Source organism: Nicotiana sylvestris, chromosome 1, assembly GCF_000393655.2.
Source record: "Nicotiana sylvestris chromosome 1, ASM39365v2, whole genome shotgun sequence".
In the NCBI taxonomy this organism is placed as follows: domain Eukaryota; kingdom Viridiplantae; phylum Streptophyta; class Magnoliopsida; order Solanales; family Solanaceae; genus Nicotiana; species Nicotiana sylvestris.
In genome coordinates, this window is record NC_091057.1 from 13734200 (window position 1) to 13746899 (window position 12700).

The 12700-nt window shown below is 38.2% G+C and overlaps 1 non-coding gene across 1 annotated transcript; it reads right to left on the reverse strand.

Moving 5' to 3' along the window:
- Positions 1 to 10575: 10575 nt before the first annotated feature.
- On the reverse strand, positions 10576 to 10662 carry TRNAS-GGA (transfer RNA serine (anticodon GGA)). The gene has a single exon. It is a non-coding gene; the product is annotated as a tRNA-Ser (tRNA).
- Positions 10663 to 12700: the final 2038 nt, after the last annotated feature.

Genomic DNA, 12700 nt, shown 5'->3' on the forward strand with positions numbered 1-12700 from the left:
GTGCTCAGCCATTGCAAAATCTGGACTTGAATGATCCTACAGCTCTTGCTGCTATGCAGAACAACAGGTTTAAGAAATAAAATAGATTGTACTGTGATTATTGCAACATGAAAGGACACAAAAGGGAGAATTGCTATAAATTAGTTGGGTATCCACAAAATTTTAAGGCTAATAGGTAGAAAGGTTTTGAGAGGGCACAACAGTTTGGAACTAATAACAAAGGATCTTCAGTCAACAGTGCCAATTACTCGGGGCATCCAGATGCATTAGAATCTAATATTACTGCTCAGCCATCTTCTCAATACATGTCAACACCTACTTTCACTCCTGAATAGTACTAACAGATTCTGCAGTTGGTCAACACTCCAGTACCTTCGCAGGAAGGAGCTGCTAATATGGCAGGTATACATAATTGCTTTAATGTTAGTTTACTCGATGGCATTGAATCCACTCCATGGGTGATTGATACAGGGAAAATAAATCATATGTTTTCTAGCTTGAATATGTTTCTAAATCCTGAACTAATTACACCTAATTCTAGCAAAGTTCATTTACCAAATGGTCATGTGACCTATGTTACACATGTTGGCTCAGTTTCATTGTTTAATGATGAACTCACAAATTTCTTCTTTTCAAATATAATCTTCTATCCATATCAAAACTGACCAAACAACTGCAATTTTGTGTGGGTTTTTATCTTGACTTTTGTATCTTCTAGGGCCTCTACACTGGCAAGGTGAAGGGGATTGGTAAGGAGAAGGATGGTTTGTACTTACTTCAACCTACCAAGAAGCTATCATCTGTCAAAGCCTATGCTCCCAGTACTTAAGTTCTTCTTGTGTCTTCTCAACATTGCCACTATTCTGCTCACTCCAATTCATTTTTAGTATGTCACCAGAGATTTGGTCATGCAGTAGCTGCTGTTCTACAGAAAATTCCTTTTTTACAAAGTCATTTGTTCAATAAAGAGCCTTTGTCTTGCACAATTTGTCCTTTGGCAAGACAAACTAGGTTTTCATTACCCATTAGTACTTCTAAAACTGTTTCTCCTTTGGAGATTGTACATATGGATGTGTGGGGTCCATATAGACAAGGTACTTACAATGGTTATAGATACTTCCTTACTATTGTTGATAACTATTCTAGAATAACTTGAGTTTATTTGATGAGAATGAAAATTGATGTCATTGTGTTACTCAGAAATTTCCTTGCTTTGATTAAAACTCAATTTTCTTCTTCTGTCAAGACCATTAGATCAGACAATGGACTTGAATTTTTCAATTCTCAATGTACTGCTCTTTTTACTTCTCTTGGAATAGTGCATCAAAGTTCATGTGTTCACACTCCTCAACAAAATGGGGTAGCTGAATGTGTTGGTTTATGTTTAGTCAACAATGGCATGCCAATTGGAAGAGTTGGTGGAAAGAGTTGGTGTGGATGCTAGGAGGAAGCTTCCTCCTTTGATGTCACCCATGACATCAAGAGGAGGTAGTTTGATGTCACCAATGACATCAAGAGGAGGTCTTTACCTCTATAAATAGATGCACTCCTTCATTTGTAGAAACCATCCCAAAAATAATACAACACATTGTAGTGAGTAGAGAGTTAAGAGAGAAATTCTCTTAAGTGTAATTGGGAACTCTCCCCTTCCTTTGTTAATATTAAAAAAGCAACTGTTCTCTGGTGGACGTAGGATTATTTTGATCCGAACCACGTTAAATCTTGTGTTCTTTCTTTTACGTTTCCGCTAACAATTGGTATCAGAGCAACAAGATTCTTTAACGATCCAAGGAGGAAGAACAAGCAAAGATGAGTTCCATGAAGTTTGAAATTGATAGATTCAGTGGACGCAACAACTTCAATATCTGGAAGATCCAGATAATGGCGTTACTGCGGAGGGAAGGTTCAATCCATGCTATTGACGGAAAGTATCCTAAGGATATATCAGCTCCCGACAAGGAGAAGATTGAAGGGGATGCATTGAGTGCAATCCAACTATCCCTTGCACCTAACGTGCTTTGTGAAGTGAGTACGGGTACCGAAGAGACGGCCAAACAGTTATGGGAAAAGATAGAAGGGCTATATCAAGACCGATCAGTGACAACAAGGATGTTGTTATAACGACGTCTTCACACATTTAAGATGGGGTCAGGTACTTCGTTACAAGATCATTTAGATACGTTCAATAAACTTGTCATGGACTTACAGATTGCAGGAATTAAAAAGGAGGAGGAGATGCTTGCATATGCTTTGCTATTTTCATTGACTTCAGGATATCGTGATATTGAAAATTCAATGATGTATAGCAAGGATCCTATCAAGCTTGAGCAAGTGCGGCAGGCACTTAACTATAGTGATGTGCGGAGGCACATTGAAGGAGATAGAGATGACCAGGCAAGTGGGCTCTTTGTGAGAGGCCGGACTAGCCAACAGGGAAAGAGCAAATCAAAGCACAGATCAAAGTCTCGTGTGAACAAGAAGAATACAGAGTGTTGGGGTTGTGGCAAGAAGGGGCACTTTGAACGAGACTGCCCAATGTCAAAGTCCAAGGAAAAGGCGAGTGCATCCACAGTTGAACAGGTACATGATTTTGATAATGATTATGTACTAACAACATCGTGTAATAATAATAGTAGTTATGGAAACAAATGGGTGTTAGACTCTGCTTGCACTCTGCATATGACGTTCCGAAAAGACTGGTTTAGCAGCTATGAGAAAAGTGGAGGAACCGTAGTAATGGGCAATAATGCAACTTGTGCAATAGTTGGCATTGGCTCAGTTCGGGTTCGCTGCCATGATGGAGTCGTGAGGACTATTACACAAGTCCGTCATGTTCCTGATCTGAAGAAGAATTTGATCTCCCTGAGTACTCTGGATGAACAAGGCTACAGGTACATGAGCGAAGCAGGAACTATAAAGGTGACTAAAGGTTCTTTAGTCATGCTGAAAGGCAAGCTGGAGAACGACCTTTACACATTGGCCGGAAGCACCATTGTTGGCTCTGCAAATGCATCTACAGTGCAGTTATCTAATGATGACAAGGCAAGACTATGGCACATGAGATTGGGTCATATAAGAGCACGTGGACTAGAGATGTTGAGAAATCGTAACCTTTTGGAAGGTGAGAAGATCAGCACACTTGACTTCTGTGAGCACTGCGTTCTAGGGAAGCAGAAGAAGGTCAGCTTCAGCACTGGCAAACACAAGACAAGAGGAGTGCTAGACTACATCCATTCAGATTTATGGGGTCCTTCTAAACTTCCATCGAAGGGCGGAAAGAGGTATCTTCTCATTTTTATTGATGATTTCTCACGAAAGGTTTGGGTGTATTTTTTGAAGGCAAAAAGTGATGCTTTTGAAGCATTTAAAGAGTGGAAGATTTTGGTTGAAAATCAAATGGAGCGGAAAATCAAGTATCTTCGCACAGACAATGGCTTGGAGTTTTGCAATGAAGAGTTTAATGAATTCTGCAAGGTTCATGGGATCTCAAGACATAGGACTGTCAGGCATACCCCACAGCAGAATGGAGTTGCCGAGAGAATGAACAGAACTCTTCTTGAAAAGGCTCGTTGTATGCTCCTACAAGCCAAAATGTCCAAAGTATTTTGGGCTGAAGCAGTTCACACTGCTGCTCATATTGTCAATCGATCTCCAGCATCGGCAATTGACTTTAAGACTCCGAATGAGGTATGGTCAGGTGAACCCTCTAACTATTCATACTTACGAGTATTTGGGTGTCCAGCTTATTATCACGTTAATGAAGGAAAGCTTGAACCAAGGGCTAAGAAGGCCATATTCGTAGGGTATGTGGATGGAGTAAAAGGGTACAAACTTTGGTGTTTGTCTTTACTCAAATTTATAGTTAGTAGAGATGTCACCTTTGATGAATCCTCTATACTTGATCCCCGTAAAGTTTCCGTGGAGTTTTCAGGAAACAAGAACGACGAGCAGGTGGAGCTTCCGGTGGAGCTTGCCAAGGAAAAGGATCAAGAGACTCAGGTTAAAGATGAGTCAGAAGATGTAGACCTTGAAGAACTTGTTGTCAATGAACCATACACAATTGCAAAGGGGAGGGAGAAGAGACAGACACGAGAACCGGAATACCTTATAGATCAAGCAAACTTGATTGCATATGTGTTCGTAGCTGCACAAGAAGAGATTAAGGATTTGGAGCCCTCCTCGTATATTGAAGCAACTTTTTGCAAGGATGTTGTACAATGACGGTTAGCCATGACTGAAGAGATGGAGTCTCTTCACAAGAATCAGACATGGGTCTTAGTGAAAAGACAAAAGGGGAAGAGGATAGTTGGATGCAAGTGGGTCTACCGAAAGAAAGAGGGAATTCCTGAAGTGGAAGATGCTAGGTTCAAGGCGAGATTGGTTGCAAAAGGATTCAGTCAGAAGGAGGGAATTGACTACAATGAGATTTTCTCTCCAGTCGTGAAGCATAGCTCAATTCGCGTGCTACTAGCATTGGTTGCCCAATTTGACTTGGAGCTTCAACAGCTTGATGTCAAAACTGCTTTCTTACACGGTGATCTAGAAGAGACAATCTATATGGATCAGCCTGAAGGTTTCCTAGCTGAGGGAAAAGAAGATCACGTATGCCAACTAAAGAAGTCTTTGTATGGTTTGAAGCAATCCCCTAGACAGTGGTACAAGAGGTTTGATGCATTCATGACTACACATGAATTCTCAAGGAGTGCATTTGATAGCTGTGTGTATCACAAGAAGATGTCTGGTAACTCAATGATTTATTTACTGTTGTATGTTGATGATATGCTTATTGCTGCTAACAACATTACAGAGATAAATGCTTTGAAGAAACTGTTGAGTAAGGAATTTGACATGAAGGATTTAGGAGCTGCAAAGAAAATCCTTGGTATGGAGATTTCAAGAGAAGACGGTGTTGTACATCTTTCTCAGAAGAGGTATATTGAAAGGGTTCTCAAGAGATTCAATATGCATACGTGCAAGCCTGTAAGTACACCATTAGCTCCTCATTTTAAACTTTCAGAGTTACAAATGCCTCAGTCCGAGGATGAGGTGGAGCATATGTCAAAGATTCCTTATGCCAGTGCAGTTGGTAGCATTATGTATGCTATGGTATGCACACGTCCAGATATTGCTCAATCTGTAAGTGTGGTAAGTAGATACATGTCCAGCCCAGGAAAGAGGCATTGGGAAGCTGTCAAGTGGATATTGAGATATCTCAAAGGAGCTTCTGGTGTTGGTCTGACCTTTCGAAAAAGTGGTGGAGGTATTTCAATTCTCGGTTATGTAGATTCTGACTATGCAGGAGATCTTGACAGAAGAAGGTCCACAACTGGATACATCTTTACCCTCGTTGGCAGTGCCGTTAGTTGGAAGTCGACTCTGCAGTCGATTGCCGCTTTGTCTACGACAGAAGCAGAATACATGGCAGCAGCGGAGGCGGTGAAGGAAGCTATCTGGTTGAAAGGTTTAGTAGCGGAATTGAGTTTGGTTCAGCTGGAATCAACTCTTAGATGTGATAGTCAGAGTGCTATTCATCTAATGAAAAATCAGAGATTTCATGAGCGCACTAAACACATTGATGTCAGATTTCATTTTATTCGAGATGTTATTGATGAGGGAACTATCAAGGTCGTGAAGGTTATCACAGACGATAATGCTGCAGACATGTTGACCAAGATAGTCCCGCTCGCTAAGTTTGCACACTGCAAGGACTTGGCGGGGGTGTGCATCAACTGATGCAACTCCGAAGAGAACAGTTGCTAGGTGGAGGTGGTATGTTCAACAATGGTTTGATTCTTCTTGTTTCTTACAACGGGGTTGCCCAGTAAGCTTAGAAGTTTTGGCCAGAGTTGTTCACACGCTCGAAACGCAAACCAAGGTGGAGATTGAAAATGTTGGTTTATGTTTAGTCAACAATGGCATGCCAATTGGAAGAGTTGGTGGAAAGAGTTGGTGTGGATGCTAGGAGGAAGCTTCCTCCTTTGATGTCACCCATGACATCAAGAGGAGGTAGTTTGATGTCACCAATGACATCAAGAGGAGGTCTTTACCTCTATAAATAGATGCACTCCTTCATTTGTAGAAACCATCCCAAAAATAATACAACACATTGTAGTGAGTAGAGAGTTAAGAGAGAAATTCTCTTAAGTGTAATTGGGAACTCTCCCCTTCCTTTGTTAATATTAAAAAGGCAACTGTTCTCTGGTGGACGTAGGATTATTTTGATCCGAACCACGTTAAATCTTGTGTTCTTTCTTTTACGTTTTCGCTAACAGTAGCTGAGAGGAAACACAAGCACTTGCTTGAGATGGCAAGGGCACTCAGATTTCAAGCTTATGTACCTCTCAAGTTTTGGGGTGAATGCATTCTTACTGCTACATTCTTAATAAACATACTGCCTTCTTTAGTTCTTTCTGGAAAATCTCCTTATGAGGTTTTTCATGGTAAACCTCCTTCTTTTCAACATCTCAAAGTGTTTGATTGTTTATGTTATGCAACCAAACCTAATTTCACTGATAAATTCTCCTCCAAGGTGATTACAGTTGTGTTTATGGGATATTCAGATACTCAAAAGGGCTACAAATTATACAATATTTCTACTAGGTCCTTCTTTGTTAGTAGGAGATGTATCTTTTAGAGAGTCAGTGTTCCCTTTCAGATTTCCCAAGTCCATTTTCCTTGAACCATCTACATCATTCTTTACTACCCCATCATTTACAAATGACTCTTTTCCAAATTGTCAAATCTCTCAACCACCTGATCAAAATATTACTCATTCCTTACCATCTCTGGACTCTCCCATTCCTCAATCACCTACCTTTCACTCAACACCTACATCCCCTGAACTATCATCTACATCCAGTTCCAATTCACCTCCTGTATCACTACCACTCTTGAGAAAGTCCACTAGAACATCTAAGCCTCCTATATGGCTCACAGATTATGTGAATTCTTCTGTCACCCCCTACTCAATCACTGCCTTCCTATCCTATACTTCTCTTTCTCCTTCCTATCAAGCCTACCTGGCAGCTTTTTCCTCTATCACTGAACCTGCTTCCTTTGAACAAGCTGCCAAAGATAACAACTGGATTCATGCTATGAAGCTTGAGATTGATGCCCTCATTGACAATCATACATGGGAAGTGGTGGATTTGCCTACAAGAAAAATACCTATTGGTTGTAAATAGGTGTATAAAGTGAAGTATAAGGCAGATGGTAGTGTTGAAAGGTATAAGGCAAGTTTAGTGGCCAAGGGCTTTACTCAACAGGAGGGTTTGGATTACCATAACACCTTCTCTCCTATAGTGAAGATGGTAACTGTCAGATGTGTTGTTTCTTTGGCTGCTCAGCATCATTGGCCACTTTATCAGATGGATGTCTACAATGCCTTCCTTCAAGGTGACTTGTTTGAGGAGGTATACATGTCTTTTCCACAAGAATTTGGTAGCCAGGGGGAGAATAAGGTTTGTCGGCTCCTCAAATCATTATATGGCCTCAAACAAGCAAGCAGGCAATGAAACTTGAAGCTCACCACAACTCTTATCAACTCAGGTTTCACTCAAAGCAAATTAGACTATTTCTTGTTTACTAAAAAGCAGGATACACACATTGTCATCATATTGGTGTATGTTGATGATTTGCTTATTACTGGTAGTGACATCAAGCTGATAGAAGAGGCCAAGATCATACTTAATAACAACTTCAAAATGAAAGACTTGGGTGAGTTGAAGTACTTCTTAGGAATAGAGTTTGCCAGGTCATCCAAAGGCATACTCATGAAGCAGAGAAGATAAGCTCTAGAATTGATATTAGAATGTGGCTCAGGGGGAGGAAAGCCTGCTATAACCCCTTTGAAGCAAAACCAGAAGCTCACTAGTTTGGAGTATGACAAGTTGTTTGAACTTGACAATGATAAAGAAATGGAAGATAGGAGACCTTATCAGAGATTGATGGGAAGACTACTCTATCTGGTAATCACACGGCCAGACATATCCTTTGCAGTTCAAACTTTGAGTCAGTTTATGCATGCCCCAACAGAGTCACACCATGACGCTGCATTAAGGGCGGTTAAATATGTGAAAGATCAACCAGGCTTAGGACTTTTGATGAGCAACAACAAGTCCAGGAAGATCACTGCCTTTTGTGATGCTGATTGGGCATCTTGTATGGTGTCTAAAAAATCTATTACTGGTTTCTGCATAAAGCTGGGAGAGTCACTAATTTTCCTGGAGATCCAAGAAGCAGAGTACTGTATCGAGAAGCTTAGCTAAGGCTGAGTATAGGAGTATGGCAACCACAATAGCAAAGTTAGTTTGGTTACATGGGTTGTTGGAAGAACTAGGAATGGAGGTTGACTGCCAATGGAATTATTCTGTGATAATAAGGATGCCCTTCAAATAGCATCGAATCCCATGTACCATGAGCGCACCAAACATATAGAGATAGACTGCCACTTCATCCGAGAAAAACTACAACAAGGGTTAATCAAGACAGAACATGTTACCCACAAAGAGCAAGTTGCAGACATCCTAAACTTAAAATATATGCAAAACTCTACTTTCAGTCTTCCCTATAATGCAGAACAATTTTATTCTTTGACAGTAATTTTCAAAACAGCTCATCTACTAACCATTCACAAAATATTTTTAACTTTTTATAGCAGTTGCAGCTGCACCACTGCTAAGAAGAATTAGATCATTCAAACCTGAATAGAAAAAAATGATAAATAAACATTCTAAAAAAGTATATTCATGTCTGCACATCCAACAAACAAAGGGCTAAATTCATAATAATTTTCGACAAATAAATAATCTCATAAGAGCTTCATTAGTTTTTCAATCTCTTGACGCAAAACAGATAGGAGTAATCACTTATCACATGCCATTTACCCCTTAGATTAGACTACGATGTACATTTCTTCTTTTCAAAGCTTTTACCTTAAATTTAGTGATCTCCCTTTCATGTTCTCTCTTTTGCTGACCTCAAGGGTTTGCAAGAAAACTTTACCTTAAAAAAAGAAGTCATCTCACTTTTATGTTCTCTCTTTGGTGATTAAATGATAATTATATGTATTTACCGCAAACTTCTATTACCAGAACTTCAACAGTATATACAAAATATAATCATTAGAAGCAGAAAAGGACAATGAAAATCTATTAATTAAGTGATTGAAAGCAGAAGAGTAAACAAAAATGATAAGTGCAGCTTTGCACTAATACAAACTGGATCAATAGAAGCATTGAAAGCCATTATAATTCACATAAAACCATAAATTAGCCAGTCAAATTCCTCATATTCGTTGTGTATTTGGTCCAAACTTAGGAAACTAAACAGCGGTTTGGCTATCTACCATCACAGAAACATCATAAAAAGATTTAGCATTTACTTCAAACAATATCCATACAGACATGAGACAACATGAGGGAATACTAAGAGGATAAAGTGGAAACACTATAAATGGCATATTTTGCAGTTTATTGAAGTAAGAGATCTAATTACAAGCTATACTACTAACTATTTGTCAGGTACGGATAAAGTAGATATTGATTGAACTCACCTAATCAGGGGAAAAATATTTGATATTTTGGATTAATTCAAAATATCATTAAAATAATAATTCCTTTGGCCACACAACTTAAGAAAGAAGAAAAGAAGAAAGGAACGTTGTTAGGATTGATTTACCCGTTGTTGATTGGAAGTTGGAAACTGATATTCGAAAGAAACGATTGCTTAATTACAGTATTGATTTTGGAATCTGTATATTTTGTGGTAATTGTGTTGAGTATTGTCCAATAAATTGTTTATCAATGACTGAAGAATATATCAATTTGCAGTATTTGCAAGCTTGTTCAAGTGTTCCTTGACAGGTAAAAAAAAATGACTGAAGAATATGAACTTTCTAATTATGATCGATACGAATTGAATTATAATCAAATCGCTTTGGGTCGCTTACCAATGTCAATAATTGATGATTACATAATTCGAACATTTTTAGTTAATGGTCGTATAGTAGATATACCGAGTTATCGCTGCAAACCCCGAGATATTATTACGGCAAAGGATGAACAAAAATCCAGAGCTCTGATTCAAATTTCTCTCGATTCATCCCCTCATGAGGAATTACCAAACCATTTGACCCTTCACCCATTCCAATATAAAGGATTAGTCAATCAAATAATAGATAGTAAATGGGTCGGTTTGAAAATAAATGAATTGCTAGTCGTAGAATATTATTCTCGTCAGACTTAAACCTCAGACTGAAACCGAGGGTTCGGAAAATTTTCTTCCCTTTAGGCGAAGTAAATTAACCTAAGGTTAAGTAAGATAAATCCGAGTTTGATCTGGATTTCCCCCATTTTTGTATCATAGACCAAGGATCTATTTTCATTCCTTGTCTACTCTTTTCTTTCCAGTATTTTGATTATTATTATTTTTTAGTATTCTATTTTACGCGTCACAGCAATTAGGAATTGAGAATCTATATCTTTAGATCAAAGAAGGGTCTAGCTGTTGGAATAATGGTATCCATTGCTATTTGAGCCCTTGTTGTTAGTAAAATTGGTGAATTAAGCGAAGGTACGGAAAGAGAGGGATTCGAACCCTCGGTAAACAAAAGCCTACATAGCAGTTCCAATGCTACGCCTTCAACCACTCGGCCATCTCTCCTACATAACGATTATGACCCAAAAACCGAGTGAATAGCGAGTCAGTCATAATCCATATTCCATTATTGGATAGGTATGATCAATCCATTTTAACTGAAAATTTTTCATCAAAGTCAAAGCAAAGAACGATTTTTCTTTCCTTCGAGGCTCCGGGATAAAGATACAATTTTGCGTAAAAATTGTGAAAAAAAAAATTCGATTCATGTTTGCAAAAACAACGTTCCCTTCTTTTTCTTTTTCTGATATTTTTATAACGGATTAATTCAATGAATTAGAACGAATCAACTGATTGATGGTCTATATCTTTTAGACTATAGTTAATGGATACTCTTAAATCATAATTCTAATTATATAGACTATGATTCCATACCAGAAAAATTTTCAAATTACTTTTCGGTTTTGGAGTTCTCAACAACAAACACCTACCCCTCTATTAGAATAGAAATTCATAAAAAAAATTTAGATTTGATTGTATAGTGTATACCCGTTATGTACACAAAATTGGCAGTTATTCTATTTTCATCATAGAATGATTATTCGGTCTTTTTTCTTCTTTGTAATTTGTATCATGATTCAATCAAAATTTCTCGAGTTCTTCGAATTTGTAACTTCACCGAAATCGGAATAGTTCCTATACTACTACATTAGTATGAAATCGAATCGCCTTGAAATATTTCTTATTTCTTATCGATTCCTGTCAAAAAGGAACAATTGGAATAGAGGATTCATATCTTTTGTTTTTTTCTTAAAAAAAAAAGAAGTTTTTATGTTATTTCGTACTATACAATTCTTTTCTTTGTGGGATCTTTTTCCCATGAGAGGTAATGAGAAGAATTCTAGAATGGATTGCTACCTATGCCTAGATCACGGATAAATGGAAATTTTATTGATAAGACCTTTTCAATTGTAGCCAATATCTTATTACGAGTAATTCCGACAACTTCAGGAGAAAAAGAGGCATTTACCTATTACAGAGATGGTGCGATTTGATTCTTTTTTTTTTTTTTTATTTCATATTTAGTCATTTCTCTCAGTCTTACGAGGAGAAAAACACGTGATTCGAGAAAATTTTTGAAAAAATCTACGCTTTTTGAAGGTGAAGTTTGGAAATAGAACAATTCCTTCTGTCGTGTATCCTCGATTAATGCAACCTCAGATGCTATGTTTCGATTCTCGATTCTAGTATTAAGCGAAAGGTTACGCCTAGAGGTTCTGTATTACGGGTCAATCCTACTCTACTAGCGCTAATAGGCAGCAGAGGGGAAGAAGCACTACACCTAGGAATCAACAACACGAAAACTTTGTTCTAAGTCAGCCCTTTCCTTAGCGGGCTTGGGACTAAAAGAATGGTTGGGACAACAAACATCCATCTCGTTCGTCCTTTGGATACCCGTATAACCATCGAAGGCTATTGAAGTGACTAATTCCTGGAAATTAGGAGGCGTTAAAAACAAAGAAATTGTTGGAGTTATCTTATCATTTCTATCTAGTCCCAATAGGCTTGATGTTAAGAAAGAATCTCTTGCAGGAAGGTTGGCTAGAGATTTCTTGTAAAAACACTAGCCCTGCTGAGTTCATAATGAGAATATTTTCATCGTTGAATCTTTTTTGATTCTATGTATTATTCTCATTATGCACATAAGGGAGGAGCCGTATGAGGTGAAAATCTCACGTACGGTTCTGGAACGGAGATTCTTTCAATTGAATGACGACCGTAACGGATGTCGGCTCAATCCGAAGGAAATTACGCGGAAGCTTTGCAGAATTATTATGAAGCTATGCGACTAGAAATTGATCCCTATGATCGAAGTTATATACTCTATAATATAGGGCTTATCCACACAAGTAATGGAGAACATACGAAAGCTTTGGAATATTATTTTCGAGCACTAGAACGAAACCCATTCTTACCACAAGCTTTTAATAATATGGCCGTGATCTGTCATTACGTGCGACTATCTCCACTATAGAAAGAAAAAAAAAAAAAAAAGAAAAATCTAGTAAAGTAACTAGTAGAACCAAATAGGCTTTCTACATAT